We start from the raw sequence: 19,295 nt of genomic DNA on the forward strand, positions 1-19,295 counted from the left end.
TAATCCACTTACTCAAATTCCAGTCGCTCTAGCCACACTGGGGTATAGCCAGTACCCAGAAATGCTTTTACTTAAAAATGAAAAACTCTTTAAACTAAAACTAGCGATAGCTTTGAAACCAGAATTTGGCTGGCTGCCTGAACTCCTACAGTTAAACATTTACCATAATTGGTTGATGTTTAAAGGCCTCAAATCTAGGCAAAAAAAAAAAAAATCTGATGAGCAAAGGATTTATCACATTATTTGTGGGTACTGTCCTGTCCTCTCTGTTATCTGTGATATCTGTTCATATATAAGTTCGAATTTTTTCATTTTTGTCATTGCATGGGGCTGCCTTCAGGTTATATTCATGCAAATGTTTGCTGGGCACAGCATGTATATAGAGATGCATGTACAATATGTAAATGAATATTTAAATAGACATGTGTGTAGAGGCATATTTTCTTATGACCTTGGTAAATATTGCATCTTTCATATAAAGAATCCTTTCTCTACCCCCACTCCCCACTGCCCTTAGAAATTACGTCCTCCTCTTTTTTAAAAACCTAGAGGAAGAAATTGAGTGGGCAGCAATGGTAAATTTTGCTCTATTCCATGTGAAATCCGTTACGAAATAGCGTCACTTAAGGAAACACTAAAGGATCCGTCCATAACAACATAGGCAACTTGTGCAGCTCCTCTTAGTAAGGTGAAATTTGTTTCCTCCATAGGTAACAGCTGCAGTATGTTGAAAAATCCCTCTACTGTTGTACATTTGAACAAAACAGATCCTGCTAATTAAGAACTCACATTTGCATTATATTGTATAATGCAATTTGAAAGTGGTAATGGATACCAAAACAAGTTGGCATTTATTCTAAATGCAAAGGATTCAGGAAGCTACACTATATTTTATCAGGATAGAGGAATTGTTTGTCCTTTACTATAAATGTTAACAAGATTCAATAGAATGAACAAAAAATTTTTTTACCTGAAAATATAATGCACATTCCAAGCACTGTGATAGCTGAAAAGGCCAGATTTGGACAGTAAATATCAGGTGATTTAAATGCCTGCCTTTATTCAACTCTAGAAACTGTTCTGAGAGTTGACTATATTTGACTGTAATAACTGTGAAATGTTCCTTTTCATATGGGTATAGACACAGAAGTCTGAAAACAAGTACAGCGAGGACACCAATAAACTACAATTAATAATAGTGCCGAAAACGTTTCGGTGATTAATATCCAAGTCATTAAAATTAATGCTTTCAAATAAAATATTTTGCTGCTTAAAAATGATAAAGTGGCAACTCCTGAAAATAGCATAAAGTAACAGCTTCCGTGCCTTCTGCTTCTTTTGCTTTCAAATTTAAAAACCCAATCCTTTAGTCCTGCAGTGTCTTTTCTAGCTCCTAGAATGACACGTGATATCCATACAGAACAATAGTAAACTAAATTGCTAGCTTAAAAAAAGGGAAGTAAATATATAAATTAATAAAAGTGTTAAGGAAACGCCAGCACTATTTATGGCAATGGGGGAAACACAAAGTTGGTGTTCTTCCTAAAATATATGGATGCAAATATTGTGAGACAGATTTGCAACAGCCTCATTGTCTTTCTACAAATGTTCCATCATACTTAATCGTGCCTTTGCCAGGAGTACAACTGGGACTACAATGGGACTATATATGCCGATTTGCTGTGTCTCCCTCTTTCAGGGCAAATAAACAGTAAACTTGTCCCTTGTCAATGGTCTCGCACCCATATTCCCCACTTACCCTACCTTGTCTTGCTGCTGGTTTTTATATTTTATTATTTCCTTAAGTAATCTCCACGCCTCACGTGGGGCTCAAACTCAGGAACCTGAGACCCAGATCAGGAGTCACATGCTCTGTCAACCGAGCGAGCCAGGCACACCCTGTTTTGTTGCTGTTTTAAATCAAATTGGCCTTAATTCTGGTACCCAGGTATCACATCCAGATCTTTCAGTGGATCCTAATTTCGAAACTGTATTTATACCCTGGCATTTCAAGAAGTTACAAATTTGGCATCTCTCGAAGTGGAATACAAGAAAGTTCGGAGGATGTTAACGTATCTTCTGGGAAGACACATTTTTAAGATCAAGGAAGTTTAGAAGACCCTTGCGTCCATAAAGCTAAGCGGTTTCGTAAACTTTGGGATTTCTCAGCAAATTCAATTCTATTAAAAATGAATTCTGACTTACAAGGGTAAAGTGGCACAGCATGTAACATCTCCCAAACTTATTTGACTGTGGAAGCCCTTTTTGTTTGTTTTCATCACATACACTTAGAGAAACCATGTAGTACTTGCTCAGTTTTGCCCATTTGGTGGAAACCGTAGAAGCTACCATCTACTGAGTGCCATATTGCCTCCAAACAGTATTTCCTTTAGTTCTCTGAGCAGTACTGCAAGGGAGAGATTCTTCTTCTTTAAAAACCAGGGTTCAGGGAAGTTAAGTGTTTTTGCTCAAGGTCACATGGCAGTAAGGGCCGGTCAAGATTGGACCCCATTAATCTGAGGCCTTCTCGACACTCCACACTTCCTTGTCCACAGAGGAACCAAGGCACTTTTAATTTGGAAAGCATCATAGATTTTCCCCTCAGAGATAGACATTAGGGACACAGATGTTGGTTTGCAAGTAATAAAGTATTAAGACTCAACACTAGATTCAACCAATAGAGGACATGGAAATAGGGTTCGATCGATTAGGTGTGACTGGGTTTCTTAAATCAGCTGATTTCCCCTCTGCCAATAGTGGACTTGTTCCACTCATCTTGCTCTTTCAACTTTCTTTTTTTTTATTTTATTTATTTATTTATTTATTTATTTATTTTTTATTTTATTTTTTTTTTCTTTCAACTTTCATACCTGAGTTGATTCTGAACCTGTGATGTCTCAACTGTCTCTTATTAGAGACAGTTGCCTTTGCTACTGGCTAAATGGAGCCATGTAAAGCAGTAGTGTTCATCTCTAAACTTACTCTGCTATCCAGTAGAGCACTGAGTAAATGGGAAAGGTGAGATTAGTCTATTAATTGATTAGATTATACCAACCAATGTGACCTTCCATTTTCCCGGGGTACTTCTTCATATTATAGCTGGTAACCTGTTCCCCACCCCACCCCACCCCCAGAATCTAAGGTGTGAGCTATTAATGTATTGAAATCTGAGTACTCCAGGCATTGACTGATTTTTCACTAATTACTTCTGAAGGATTAATAAAGAGTATCTTGTTTCAAAGGATCTTTGTGATTTTGGCTCCTAATGAGTACTCGTTCGTATAGCTCACTCATATCGCCTATATTCTCTAGAATAACATTTTTGTTTCCTAAGCCGCAGATGCTGATATAATAGCGTGTGTTCTGTTTACCCATTTTCTTACTGAGTTTTCTTTAACTTGAAAAAATATCATCTTTCTCACTCACTGTCAAAGATTAGAGTCCGGAAACAAGCTCCACTGCTCTCAGACAACTCAAAGATAATAAAGATCGTGAAATAAAAAAATAAGAAGTTAATAGCCAAACAATCTACTGTGAGAATTACTCCCATGGGCTGTACAAGTTCCAAAACACCAACCAAAGCTTTGTCAGAAAGACAGAAAGTTGATGAGAATCCTTCCTTTTTTTACCATGCCCAATTCTATCTAGGGAACCAGAGTACTATCCCCAGCCAGCAAAACATTTTTTTTTATTTTGCAAAAATATTGAGGGTCTCTTTGTCCAGTGCTTTTATAAGAATACTATTTTGCCTTAGAAATTTAAACTGGAAACTTTCCTTCAAAATTGATCTTGTTTCCAGCCCCTTCTCTTTTGCTTTAGAGATTCTCTTTGGACAGTTCAAAACGTAGGTCAAAATCAGGGGCATAAAACAAGGCAGAAAAGGCATAATATGAAGATAGGAGCTATGGTGTGACTGTATCCCAATTACTATATCAAAAATAAAATTTATCTCTTTCTGAAGCTCAAAGGGTGAGTCAGAGGAAAGCAGAACATCTGTGTAAGCCAGTGTCATGTATCTGTGATTGACTACCTTCTTTTTCAGCTCAAAATCGGAGCTTCTATTTCTCTGATCTGACTCAAATTGAGTAATGTGTACCCACATAAGGTCTTCATGAGAAAACTCTCCCCAGTCTCGTGTCCAGGGATCACAGCATAGGAAAAAGGGTCATCACAGAGAATTCCCGCTGTATCGGTTGTATGCGCATAGCATTGTTGTTAATCATAGAATTTCAGGGTTGAAAAGGACCTTAAAATTCTTATGGCCTGGTTAACCATTCCCAAAGCTGAAATCTTCATCAGATGAACACTCAGTGTTTGAATACACTCAGTGATGGGGAGCCTACTGGTAGAAGTTCCAGTGAGTCACCTAGAAAATTAATTATGGAGTTTTTGCAATCTACTGATTTGTAAATGTGAAACAAACATAAAATTAGTTGTATGAGGATTTTAAAGAATACCCTACATTTGGAACCAGATGGATTTGGGGTTAGTAGTTCTATGATATAGGGCAGTTAACTGTTCTCAGCATTCATTGCCTCCTCTGTAAAATGGGTGTGACAAACTCAATCTCCCTGAGTTTTATGAGGATTAGCTAAGATAATGTTTAGAAAATTCCTAGAATGGTGCCTTTCTGGCACAGAGAATTATTATTTCCTTGTATTCATAAGTAGAAGAAACTCCTAGATACACACACAAAAACAAAGAACGGTAATTGTATCACTTGTTAAGACTAGTGCATTTTCTGCTTGAGTCTCTATAAGGATGATGAGTAGAAGAGGATGATGGGATTATTTGCTTGTTTTGATTATTTTTAATTATTTCAAAAGATAGAAACCATTATGTCAAAATAAATACGTGGGTGTTTACGCTTCCTCGTATCTTTTAGTTACTTTTCTATTTTCATCAATTAGTTTTTTTAACCATTAATTCCATCAACAACCTCTGTAGAGCCGAGCATTACCAACACCATCATTATTTTTTTTAAGAGTCTTGTTCCAGTCTAGCTTACAGTCCAGAATCTCATCTACTGTGCTCCAGAGCCACAAGAAATGGGAAATACCATTATTTCAGTGAAGTTCCTCACAATGGCCCTGGAGAGAATATTAAAAATATGTTTTCCGGAAGCCTGTTACTGAATATGTTTTGGGGAAAACGGAGAGGGAGACAGAAAAGAAGGGGAAAGGAACCACAGTATATATAGCTGTTATTTGTAGCATTGTTTGTACCATAAGTGCAAAAAAAAAAGTTCAAGTGACTTAGGGGCACTGATTTTATCATTTTCTCTATAGAAAACATGTATTTTTAGAAACGTAATGACCTAAAGAACTAGCATTCTTCTGTCCATAAGATTACTTTGTCATGAGAGTGGCATGTGTTGTTTTTAGAGAAAAGAAAGTCAGATTTGACAAGATGTGATACAATTAATCTAAGATCACCACTGAAGGATAAATTATGTATGAATTAATTCAATCTCAATCATCTGATAACTATTCAGACAGATATGATGACTACAGGCATGAGTCTGAGCTACTGTTTTTTTTTTTTTTAATTTGCTAAATGGTTTCATTTTTTTTTTAATTTTTATTTATTTATGATAGTCACAGAGAGAGAGAGAGAGAGAGGCAGAGACACAGGCAGAGGGAGAAGCACGCTCCATGCACCGGGAGCCTGATGTGGGATTCGATCCCGGGTCTCCAGGATCGCGCCCTGGGCCAAAGGCAGGCGCCAAACCGCTGCGCCACCCAGGGATCCCTGAGTCTGAGCTACTGTTAATTGACTCTTAGGATACTCATTGTTGGAAATGTTGGACTCTAACTTATATTATCTGGATTCTGTTGGTCTTTTCCCATAGCAAAAATATTCTTTTTTTTATTTTTTATTTTTTAGCAAAAATATTCTAAGGTAAAAAAAAATTGTTCAAGGTATGACCTCTAACCAAAGTATTTTTCACAGAGTAAAAGTTGTTGGGCATTTTACTTCTTATAGCTGAAGCTATTCAATAAAATTTCATTTTTTATTATCTTTATGGATGAAAGAATATCCAGAAAACCAAAACTATAGGATCCAAGTACTCAGGGCAATGAGAAAAAAAATTACAAATGGACCATATAATGATGACTCCTCTCATTTCTCTGCCTGTGTTTCAAGAGATATGAGTTTCCTGAACCTTGAAGGGAGAAGAATCTCATTGATAGCTACTCTTACTTCTCCTTGAGAATCTGTCCTACGTGACAAGTGGCAGGGAATGCCTGTGTTGGGGCCGTGGTCTTGGGAGCCTGATCTTCCATTTTACCCCTCCATGTACACTTAAAGAGAGTTTCTGGTCAAAAGTGTAGGAAATGCCATTCTCCAGTTTAAAATTTGGTGAATGGTCAGTCTTGTGCTGGTCAGTTGATCAGTTATGTTGTGCAAAACCAAAGACCTGTGACATAGGTTGAATGTCTCTAAGCACTAACACTTCAACTTGAAATTAAATATATTGACAAAAGAAGCTTCTATTTTGTCAATAAGTGTTTGTAAAAAGTTGTAAGATGTTATAGAAGAGAAATTTCTAAAGGGGGGGTATGTCTTGCAATAAAAGAAGTTGAATTTGGTAAACATACTGGGAACTATAAGGAAATAATTTCATATATTAATTCCATAGTAAGGAAGGACTAGTAAGAACTGGTGATTAAGTGGACTTTAGCCCAAAAGGTAAATATTTTTGGCTCTCTTTTCTGGCTCATTATTAAATATTATTATGTAAGATATCACCAATTCATTAGAAATTCTGCTTTTATCGTTTATTAAGACTAGTGGCAAGAACACATTGGCCTAGAGGGGAAGAATGGATGAAGGAGAAACTAGCATAGCCATGCATATGATCTATAAATTACACATAATTCAAATCATTACCCGCTTCAAGTAATTATTTTCTTTTTAACCACGCATTTTCCCTTCTTTCCCACTGATTGTAAAACAATTGCACTCAGAGCTTTTCTGGAAAAAGGCAAGCTTAATCCTCAGAGTTCCTAGAGAGCCACATTGCATCTTATGTCTCATAGACATAAATTCTCCAAAATTAAAAGAAACCAATACCACTCCCTCTTCCCATCCCCACCCCCAGTTGTTGATTTGGTAGCTGCACATCGAAAGAGTCAAAATGTATACGGAAAATAAATTAGCATATTTCACTCTATCTGTTCTGGGAATAGAAAACTGCCTTTCCTTTCAGATTCTAAGAACTCTATGAATTCAAGAACATATGAAGTTGAGTTAAGATAGCCTGACTGCAAATAATCTGCTCAACCATAACATTCAGCTCATTTTAAATCTTTATTGAATACCTATTACACATCAAGGCCCTGAATCCCAAGGTGAAAGGCACTGCCTCTGTCCTCCAAGATCTCTTAGTTTAGTGATAAAGCAGATGAGACCATGTTGTAATAAATAATATTCTATAACGTATTGGATGGAGATGCCCTTAACCACCAAATGCTCGTTTTTAAACTTTACCAAATTTCTCACTTTCATTAACACTGTAAAGTCCTAGAGTTGAATGCAGTAGCGATAGGCTTCCATGGCACATATTCAAGGAAATTAAGAAAATCAGAACATTGCCTTCCATCAAATGGCAAGGTCAACAACTTGTATGTCCTTCTGGAGATGACATAGTCCAAAACTTTGATATTCCTCCAGAATACAGACTCAGAATTTACGGTGTGCCAGACATATTTGGAGAGGACATTAACAGGAAATGTTCTATAAAGTAAGAAATTAAATCATTTAGGAGGGCCAGGAATTGAAACGACCAAGATAACCAAGGGAAACAAAATGAAAGGAGGCACCAAAACAGTTAAAAATCTTTTCATATTTGATGTCCAAACCGTGAAAGCTGCAAGAAGGGTGACATACAAAGGAAGAGAAGCTCATGTTGTTTGACTTCTCAAGTGGAACTGAGAGCAAAATATAATAACTATCTCCTCTACTTAGTGTGTGTGTGTGTGTGTGGTGTATATATATATATATATATATATATACACATAAAATTTATACATTTAATTTTTTCTTTATATACATTATATATACTATATATAATATAACATAATAATATAATATAATATATATAATGAAACAACAGTAAACCCCAACCTCTTCTCAGGAAATAATGGCTTCTGGCACTAATATCCTAAATATAAGCATGTCTGGTTTTACATTATTACTTTTCTTTTTACTGATATATACAAATTGCCACTATATTTAAATGGATCATTTGAAAAATATTTCAAGAAAGAGAAGAATCTTACTGAAACTGTTTTCCCAAGACTGAAAAGTGGGTTCCTTTGTTTTTTTTTTTTTTTTTTACTGTTTTAGTAGGTCAAGACAGACTGTAAATTTACTTCTTAGAGCCAGTTAGCCTTGGGACTCCTACTGCAGTCTGACAGTGATGCCTTCTAATTGTTGTTTGTGGATATCAAGAGATTTTACACCTTTTTTTTTTTTGTCTTTGGTTTTCTCTGATTCTCTTTTTCAATGTGGTATTTAATTTGTGTTTTTTTCTCAGTCCACCACCAATAAACAATTCTTGAGGGAATGTTGCATTTGAATTCGAGGAGATTCCATCAGAACTTTCTTAGTCAGGAGTTGCCACTATTCTTATATCTGATGCTTTACTGCATAAATAACCCCTCGCCCCACCTCTACTTTCTCCCTCTTCCAAAAAGGAAGAAAGGTAGAAGGAATGCCAGAAAAGCAGCCATTGGCATCTTACACTGAAATCCTGTTTTGCTATTCAATCTACTTGAGGTTTAATTTATTTCTTTACGAAATTATTTGAGGAGAAAAAAAAATTTCCCTGCTGTTGCCCTGCTATATTATTATTTGACTGATTTTCAGTTTATTAGTCATTCATCTGGATTGGTGCCTGTATATTTTCCCAAAGGTTTAATATGGAAAATTATTTCTTTGGCCATATTGAATCTTAGCTCAAAATTGTATCTTTTTCATATCTAAGAAGCCTCACAGATATTTTTTCTTTTTTTTAAAAAGGTTTTATTTATTTATTTGACAGAGAGAGAGAGAGCGCGCACAAGCAGGGGGAGTGGCAGGCAGAGGGAGAGGGAGAAGCAGGCTCCCCACTGAGCAGGGAGCCTTGATGCAGGGCTCCATCCCAGGACCCCGGGATCATGACCTGAGTCCAAGGCAAATGCTTAACCGACTGAGCCACCCGGGTGCCCCACAGATATTTTCTTATTAATGCTCACAATATTCTTATATAACAAAAGACACTACAATAACATGATTTATAATATAAGAAACAGAATAAAGCAAATCTGATTAAGGCGGCATTAGTTGATAAGAGCTAGGAAAGAACAAAAATTAAAAAAAAAATCCTGGGTCTGCTGGTTCTCAGACATGCTATGATGTTCTTCTGTGACTTTATAAGACAGATAGCTGTAATATTGTCATCATGGGTGATCAGAAGAAGGTTCTTGGGATGCTGATAGAAACTGGGACTGGAACCAGCTGCTGCTGCCTGGGGAAAGAGCAGTTGGGCGCTGCTGACAGGAGCGGCAAGCCATCAGGACCTACATCCCTTGTCGCTCCTCCGGACTTGCAGTCTCTCTCTAACAGAATTTACCCCAGTGGCAAAACTGAAGAGTGCACCAGCTAGCAAAGGAACAAGGGAATGTGTGGAGTCTCAGGGCCAGGATCACAGAGCAGTGTATAGAAGTGTGTATTTGAACCCCCCCACCCCACTCGTTGGTACTCAGTATTCCATATCCACCCTTGTACACATATTTACCTTCCATACAACACTCTGTGCTTTTTGTCCTTCCTCCAATGAAGATCCTTCGTCCTTTGCTCCAGTGTGAAGTTCCAAAAGTCATGTTGTCCATCTCTAGCTGCTATTAAATACTCTTCTAATTCCGCCTAAACATGATGCAATCTAAAGACTAACCTGTAGTTAACTGCCGACAACCATCCTTATATAAAATCAGAAGGGGGAAAAGAGGATGGAGGAAAAACAAATTGTGTGTGCGAATATATATATAATTATTACTATGCAATATATGTGTGTGTTGTTCTGCAAAGCTGCTACAGTACTTTTTTTTACAGTACTTTTTTTCTTTCATTACAGTACTTTTTTTTCATTTCTTTCTTTCACTTTTTCTTTCATTACAGTACTCTTTTTTTGCAGTACTTTTTTTCTTTCATTATTTACCTACGTAAATAACGTAGGTACTTTTTTCTTTTTTTTTAATAATAAATTTATTTTTTATTGGTGTTCAACTTGCCAACATACAGAACAACACCCAGTGCTCATCCCGTCAAGTGCCCCCCTCAGTGCCCGTCACCCAGTCACCCCCACTCCCCGTCCCCCTCCCCTTCCACCACCCCTAGTTCATTTCCCAGAGTTAGGAGTCTTCATGTTCTGTCTCCCTCTCTGATATTTCCCACTCGTTTTTTTCTCCTTTCCCCTTTATTCCCTTTCACTATTTTTTATATTCCCCAAATGAATGAGACCATATAATGTTTGTCCTTCTCCGATTGACTTACTTCACTCAGCATAATACCCTCCAGTTCCATCACGTAGGTACTTTCTATACCATCCCTTCCAGGGTTCCTTTGCCCTAAGTCAGGACTCGACTAGTTATTGTCCTTTCCCTGATGTGGTGTCCCAAACCTTCACTCTTGAAAGCTCTGAATTCTTAGTCTTGTCCTTCAACTCTTATTTAAAGCTTCTGCTTTCCATTAACCTCTTCTATTGGTCATAAAAATCTCAAGAGGCAGCATGGGCGTACAAAGAAGGCGGTTCCAAACACAAAGCCTTCTACTTCTGTTGTATAGCAGCAATCAAACTTATCCTTGGTAATCAGGTTTTATTCTCTGCAAGGGAAAAGGTACGGGTGTCAGGTGACTTTCACTGGCATATTGTTCAATAATATCAGTTAATTAAACTACAACTGTTTCTGATGTCAATCTTCCAGATCTCTTGGCCCATTATGGCCACAGGAGGCAACAACATGGCCTGTGTCCTGCAGAATGGCGCACTGGAAGGATCAGTAGCACACACTGTCAGGGCACCCTAGTGAAAAATGGGGATAATTCAGCAGATTGATTTTGGTTAGACTTTTTTGATAAAGATGTGATGTGACTGTACTGATTTCCAAGACTGCATTCACCTTTCATTTGTGACAGTCAGAAACTAAGACTAGTTGATTACAGGACAGCAGGGAGATTTGACAGTTAAATAATGGATCAGTTTAGGGAAACCACACAGGCTTTCCACAAGTCAAATATCTTTGGCCCAGGCGGGCTCTCCGAATGTTCCTCTTCTTTCCTTTATGGAGGCTTCACACCTTACTTTGTGTTTCTCTCATCCTTTTCATTTCTGCCATACACTGTAGTCCATGAGCGTCCTCTTCACTGTAAGACTAGCTGCAGAATAGGATTTAGCAGTTCCTCTATTTTCTGTCTCCTTGAATATTCTTCTTAATTAAAATGTTCTTCTGTTAATTACTATGAGAAAAAAGACTGAGGCAAACAGAAGTACCATTGTAGGGGGGCGCATGGGTGGCTCAGTCGGTTGTGCATCTGACTCTTGATTTCAGCTCAGGTCAGGATCTCAGGGTCATGAAAGGGAGTCCCCCCCCCCACCCCCGCCAACCCTGTTGGGCTTCCTGCTCAGCGAGGAGTCTGCTGGAGATTCTCTCTTTAGCTCCCCCATCACCACCCCATCCCTCCCCATTCAAATAAATATTTAAAACAAACAAACAGGCACTGAGGGGGGCACTTGATGGGATGAGCACTGGGTGTTATTCTGTATGTTGGTAAATTGAACACCAATAAAAAATAAATTTATTTTAAAAAAATAAAATAAAACAAACAAACAAACAAAATGAGAAGCATCACTGCTTCAATTCATTTAGCAAATCATTTTTGAACACTTACTTTGTGCCAGGGTTTTAGCAGTGGAACTGGACGGGCCCTCATGGAGATTACAGCTTTAGGAAATCATATGATGATGGTTATATAGATCTCAGATTTCTTTAAGTTATTAGAGTGATTGTCCCTGCTCTATAATTTCTTACTGTTCTGCTAGATTAGGATACTATCTGTGTTTTCTAAAAAAAAAAAAGAAAAAAAAAAGAAAAAAAAGAAAGAAAGAAAGAAAAGAAAAATCACTGCCACCTAGTTTGAAATGAAAAGATCATTTGAAATAAGAGTGGTTTCAGAAAACTCGCAACCTGTGGTCATTGGAAGTTAGGCTTAACTGCTTAGGCTCCCCCCAAAGCAGTGGTTTCAGGCTTTCACCATCGTTCTACTTGGGGAATTTGGTTATGATTTGAGTCTGTGGAAATTTCTCTCGCTTCCAGGATCATTTTCATAATCTCTGAGTATGTCCCTCTCTGCCACCTGAAGTTTACTTTTATGATCTCCTTGCCTAAGGCAAGTGGCTTCCTGCCTGACTTCATTTCTTTCATCTCTCTGGGAAGTCTCCAAATCCAAGAAGTCTTACTCTCTTCCCTGTTTCTGACCTCTACACTGAATGAATAATTTTCCTAAAAAACATTAAGTAACCATATTTCAAGACTAGTTCTGTATTCAAGCAAACTGTGATCCCCCCCCTTATTGTCTAGGTTAATGGACCTTCTTCCACAAGCCTGATTTCTCTCTCTGCCTCTCATTCATTTTCATGGAACTTACTTTGTGTTAGGCTCTGCTTCAGGTGTTTTTGTTTTTTTTTTTTTCAGGTGGGTTTTATGTGTAATTTGACCCTATCCTTCTAACAGCCCTATGAAGGTGATTTTATTATCTCTCTTTTATAGAAGAAGGAACTGAGGTCCAGAGAGAGTAAAATCAGTTGCTCCAGGCCAGATGGAGGCGAGCCTGTGTGATTCTAGTGGCTGGTGTATTTTTTTTTTTCAAGATCTTTCTCCTACCATCTTTTTTTTTTTCCCAAGAGAGGGAGGGAAGGAGGAATATATATCCAATATATCAGTTCTTTGCAAGATTTAACTGGGTTCAAGAGCAATGTGAGTCAATAGTATATGTGGTTACCGGAAATGCAAATAGGCTTCATTTATTAAAATGCAGTGCTTGTAATAAAGAAGGTGATCATTTTGTCCTGTTCTCTGTTGGACTTGCCATATGTGGAGCCATGTATTCCATTCTGAATTCCATCTTTCATGAGGAATATTCAAACTAGAAAGTATCCAGGAGGAAACCTTTAGGTTTGGCTGAGAAGCCACTGAAAGGACTGAGGGATGGTGTCCTACCTGTAAAACTGGAAGCTTAGGTGTTTTGAGTCATTTGGAGAGCATTCTTATAGAAAAGGGATTAACATTTCTGTACATTTCCAGAGGGGAGAACTATGCACAGTAAAGGCACGTGAGAAGAATGTATTTGAACTCACAGTCAGGTAGAGTCAGAATTGTCCACAAGTGGAATGAATGGGCTACTGCAGAAGATTGTTAGCTGCCTGTTTCTTGCAGGATTCAATCAGCTGGGAAATCGCTTTTGGGGAATGTTGGAGAAGAGAGCCCGTATTGAATTAGTCACATCCAGTGAAATGCATTGATACATGATAAATACCTAGCATATAGGCAGGCAACAAACGTCCCTGTTTATGCCCACTCTTTCCAAAAGGCAGATTCCATCCCTTCCCAGTTCTCATCTTTAATCACTCACTGCCTGAACCTTTCTTTACTCTTTCGCTAAACCTGACCACTTCCTATTATCTCTTTTTTTTTCCTGCATCTTTAGGTATTTGCCTCTGTTGCTCCCTTTGCCTAAGAAGCTTTACCTAGTCCCATTCATGCCTTTGGAAGTCCTGAGAAAATACTTCAAGCTGGATCCCAAATGTCATCCTCTCAACAAAGCCTTTAATTGAGCTTTCCAACCCATCATGCTTCCTCAAAAACAGTGTAAGTACTTCACTACCTTTTAGTACCTTCACTACCTTTTACCTCGTACCTAAATCCTTCTCCATCAAATTGTAGGCTTCTCATGGGACTGTTGTCTTAATCCATTTTGGTATTTGCCTCCTCTTATCCCCATTCAGCAGCATGTAGGTTATATATCCCAGTACCGGGCACAATCTGCTTCCTGAATATATGTCGGTTGAATGGAATGGAATAGAATTATAGGTCGTTGGGTTAAAATGTTGACTAAGACAATACGTGGACTTGACTCAGTGGTAACTGGTCAGAAGTCCTAAGACTGTAAGCGTCAGTTGGGGTGAGTAGCTAATAGATATGTGGGTACTTTTCTCTAGAAAACCTGTCTCTAGATACATCCAAAAAGGTCCAGTAAAAGAACCGGAAAGTAAAGAAAAACAAATCGGAGCCAGTTTAGGTTTCCACACCTGAACTGTTCACACATATAAGCAAGGGCTTATTTCTCTTCACTTGGATTTTTTCTTGCCAGTGGCCAATGACCTGCAGGGAGTATTTTTCTCTTATTCCCTTTGCCACTTGGTGAATAATTACAGGTTCAAATTAAGGTATCTCACAAAGCAAGCTAAACCACTGTTTCCTAGATAACTTCTAATACTTAACAGCGGATTATGGTGATGACAGCATCAGAATTTTATTTATTTATTTATTTATTTATTTATTCACTTATTTATTTATTTAAGATTTTATTTATTTATTCATGAGAGACACACAGAGAGAAAGACAGGCAGAGACAGAGGCAGAGGGAGAAGCAGGCTCCATGCAGGGAGCCCTATGTGGGACTGGATTCCGGGTCTCCAAGATCACACCCTGGCCGGAAGGTGGCGCTAAACCGCTGAGCCACCTGGGCTGCCCAGCATCAGAATTTTAAATGATTTATGTTGCCCCTCAAAATAAATCCCATTGTAATTCCATGCAAATTATTGTAGAAGGTTTCTGGTGGTAAATTCAAAGTACTTGAATCATCTTTTCTTTAAATAATTTTTAATCAGCCAACATTATACAATCTTGCATGCAATTAAAAATGTCATAGATAGTGGTTGAGGAATCTTTATGTTTCAGCATTTTAAAAATCTATTTTTGGCTTAGAGTTTTCTGTTAAATCCCAGTGCTTTTGTTGCTTCATGTATTTCAAGCTTATGATAGGAATCAGGCAAGATCAGTTGGGAAGATTAGCAAGTGTTATAGGTAGTAGAGTTAAGGCCATGACTTATTACTGTATATTCATTTGTATTTACTTTCATTTAGGCATATAAAATTACAACCTAATTTAGCAAAGGTCCTTTTTTTTTGCAATAATCAATTCTATCACGAAGCACAAAATATTATTTTTTCATCTTTGCAACAGATCTTATTTCATTCTTTACTCTCTGTTTCTATTTTCCCTTATCTAAGCTTTTTTTAAAGATTTTATTTATTTATTTATTTATTTATTTATTTATTTATTTATTTATTCATGAGAGAGAGAGAGAGAGAGAGAGAGAGAGTCAGAGACACAAGCAGAGGGAGAAGCAGGCTCCATGCAGGGAGACTGATGTGGGACTCGATCCCAGGTCTCCAGGATCAGGCTCTGGGCTGAAGGCCGTGCTAAACCGCTAAGCCACCCCAGCTGCCCTATCTACGCTTTTTTAACGTTAAATGGTTTTGGCTACCCTAGCCCATTAAATAACCCTAAATGTCCACAATTTCTGCAGAGTTTACCAAGATAGCTTAAAGAGGGCTAACCTTTTTTAAAATATATTTTGTATTGGAGTTCGATTTGCCTACATATAGTATAACACCTAGTGCTCATCCCATCAAGTGCCCCCCCTCAGTGCCCGTCACCCAATCACCCCATCCCCTTGCCCACCTCCCCTTCCACTATCCCTTGTTTGTTTCCCAGAATTAGGAGTCAAGAGAGCTAACCTTTACTCTTCCAGCCCCATTGCAGTTTCCTAAAATGCTATTGGATGATGTTTTGTGATGATTTCACTCTGTACATCTTGGTTTGGTGGTTTGATTCCATTTTTCTGATTTTAGTTCTTTTTTTTTTATTGTCTGATGAAAGTTGCTAAGTTCCAAGAAACCATCCACGTCATTCACTTTGTACAAGACCATACAAAATTAGACTCCCAATAATTTTTTAAAAAGATTTCATTTATTTATTCGAGGCGGGGAGGAGCAGAGGGAGAGGGACAAGCAGACTCCACATTGAGTGCAGAGCTCAACGATGGGCTAAAACTCACAACCCTGAAATCATGACCTGAGCTGAAACCAAGAGTTGGACACTTAAGCAACTGAGCCACCCAGGTGCCCTGGCTCCCAATAATTTTTAATGATGAATATTACTTTAAAAAGGCAAACAAGAACAATGCTTCTTTCAATTTAATATCTATTGGTGGATAGAAGAGGTTTGCTTCCTTGTGCTATAAGGGATTTGACTGAATTAGTATTTGTCCTTTTATGACTTGTTACTGTGTGTTTTCAGAAAAGAAAAGAGAAGAAAAATGTCTTCATAGATTTCTTGCTTTGTTTGTTCTATGGCTGACTTAACATTAGGAAGCTTGCCCTTTAGTCATATAACCAGATTCTGGACCAAAGACAGGCGGGTTGAAAAGCATGTTATCTTTGAGTAACTATGCTCAGATGTTAGCTAAAGCTATGCTCAAGGTGTATTCCACTATGTACACTAATGTCATGACCACTCATGCTCGTAGTGTCTGGTACAGGTGCACAGGTACATTCAGTGAATGCTACCAGACAGTTGTGCACTTCGAGAAGAGTGCACACCACGTAACTCTTAGACATAGTTAGATGGTTAAAATCAGCCCAGCGCCTCAATTTTGGTGTGTTGTCATAATCCACGCCAAGAAGGTAAACAAAGTTTATAAAAAGTTCCTTTTCACGTGTTCTGTTTGAAATCTGCTGGCACCTTCAATTTTGACTAACTATTTAAATACAGCTTCCTCTATCACAGCTGGTTGCCTGTGAATGAGAAATATTTAAATACACTGCTAAATTTTCTAAATGGAATTTTTAGAAATTCCACATTATGCATCTGCATATGCAATTTCAGCTAAATCATAATACAGCATGGTAGTAATATATTTCTTACTTTGGTAATTACTTTATTAGCTAATTAGTATTAAAACAGATTGCCAGAGCACCTAATATGATTTCCTAACTGCTGCTTAGTGTTAAAGAGTAGAACTGCTACCACTGGTAATTCACTGGGAGAGTTTTAAATGTTCTTGTCATCGTAATAATAATTATAAATGAGATGAAGTTAGATTTCTATACTATTACAGTATGGTGGCAGTGGTATGGCCCTCACAACCTTCTTCTTCTTTTTATTCTTTTTTTTGTATATTTTTTTATTGGAGTTCGATTTGCCAACATATAGCATAACACCCAGTGCTCATCCCGCCAAGTGCCCCCCTCAGTGCCCGTCACCCAGGCACCCCAACCCCCTGCCCACCTCTCTTTCTACCACCCCTTGTTCGTTTCCCAGAGTTAGGAGTCTCTCATGTTCTGCCTCCCTCTGTGATATTTCCCACACATTTTCTCTCCTTTCCCCTTTATTCCCTTTCACTAATTTTTATATTCCCCAAATGAATGAGACCATATAATGTTTGTCCTTCCCCAATTGACTTACTTCACTCAGCTTCATACCCTCCAGTTCCATCCACGTTGAAGCAAATGGTGGGTATTTGTCGTTTCTGATGGCTGAGAAATATTCCATTGTATACATAGACCACAGCTTCTTTATCCATTCATCTTTCGATGGACACCGAGGCTCCTTCCACAGTTTGGCTATTGTGGCCATTGCTGCTAGAAACATCGGGGTGCAGGTGTCCCGGCGTTTCACTGCATCTGTATCTTTGGGGTAAATCCCCAGCAGTGCAATTGCTGGGTCATAGGGCAGGTCTATTTTTAACTCTTTGAGGAACCTCCACACAGTTTTCCAGAGTGGCTGCACCAGGTCACATTCCCACCAACAGTGCAAGAGGGTTCCCCTTTCTCCACATCCTCTCCAACGTTTGTTGTTTCCTGCTTTGTTAATCTGCACCATCCTCACTGGTGTGAGGTGGTATCTCATTGCCCTCACAACCTTCTTGAGAAAAATGAATGACTGCAATATTTAAGCACCTTTACAAATTACCTGGGATGAATTTGATGAGCCTAAGACAGCTAGGAAATTCTCAAGTGAGATCAGTATGTCATATAGCATAAATTAAAAAGGCCATGTGTTTTATTTTACTTTTATTTCATTTTATTTAATTTTTTTTATCTTTGTATACCTCTTATTGCACCTACTACCAAGTAGTCAAATAAGGTTTGCTGAATGAGTGAATGGGTCTCTAGGAGTCCAAGATCTGTCCAGAGCAGGGTTAGGGTACATAGATGCTAAGTGTTTACTCACCTTTTTCTGTATCCCCCTGGGGAACATGAACTTTTGCATACATTTCTACATAAGCCAGAGATCAAGTCAGCTGTATATCAAGCATGGACTGCGCCCTTAAAAAGGTGTATTTCTCAAGAGTGACAAAAAATATAACACGTGTTTAAAAAATGTAGAGTCCCTTGAATGACAGACTCATACATGTATATTCATGCTCTAAATTATATGTATGCATATACTTATAATAAAAATATTCATGTTGGAAATCTTCAGCATATAGCTTCAAGAAACAAATTCTGATAACATTCGCCATCAGCTATATACTGAATTTCTCCATCATCTTGCAGCTACGTGGATATCACAGTGTCCTTTTCCCTGAGAGCTATAATGTAACTCTTGGTATAGTGCATACAGATCTGGGTTTTAATTTTGGCCCTTCCTTTTATTTGCTGTGTGGCCTTGGACACATAACTACACACAGCCTCTTTGGGGTTCAATAGCTTTACATATGACATAGGACAATAACACCATCCATACCACAGGCTTATGGTGATGGTTAAGTGAAGTCATATATGTAAATCACCTACCATATTATCGTTTTCCAGGGCATGCTTGTCTCCTTGTATCTGCTCACCACAAAATGTTTACACATGCAGCTGTGAGAGTCTCTTTTTCAAGCCCATAAATCTTGATCTCAGGAGCATTTTTTTTTTAATTTTCCAAAATCATCTTAAAATCTATTTATATGCTTAAAAACCTGATGCAATTCTGTTGTTTGGAATCTCTACTGTTTTTTAAAAATTAAATTAAAAATTTGTTAAAAAGTAAAAATTGTGTATATTTAAAGTATACAACGTCATGAATTGATATCCATGTACTCAGTGAAACGATTACTACAGCTAAGCTAATTAACATATCATCTCCTCACACCATTATTTTTTTGTGTGATGAGAGCATCTGAAATCTATTTTCTT

General features: G+C 37.9%; 1 long non-coding RNA gene across 1 annotated transcript in view; it reads left to right on the forward strand.

Moving 5' to 3' along the window:
* Positions 1–19,295, forward strand: part of LOC121483459 — a 90,311-nt gene that overhangs the window by 1,379 nt on the left and 69,637 nt on the right. The window contains exon 2 of the long non-coding RNA XR_005985735.1: positions 13,750–13,910. This is a non-coding gene — a long non-coding RNA (uncharacterized LOC121483459). The remainder of the gene's footprint in view (positions 1–13,749; positions 13,911–19,295) is intronic.

The sequence above is a fragment of the Vulpes lagopus genome, chromosome X (genome assembly GCF_018345385.1).
Source record: "Vulpes lagopus strain Blue_001 chromosome X, ASM1834538v1, whole genome shotgun sequence".
NCBI lineage: Eukaryota > Metazoa > Chordata > Mammalia > Carnivora > Canidae > Vulpes > Vulpes lagopus.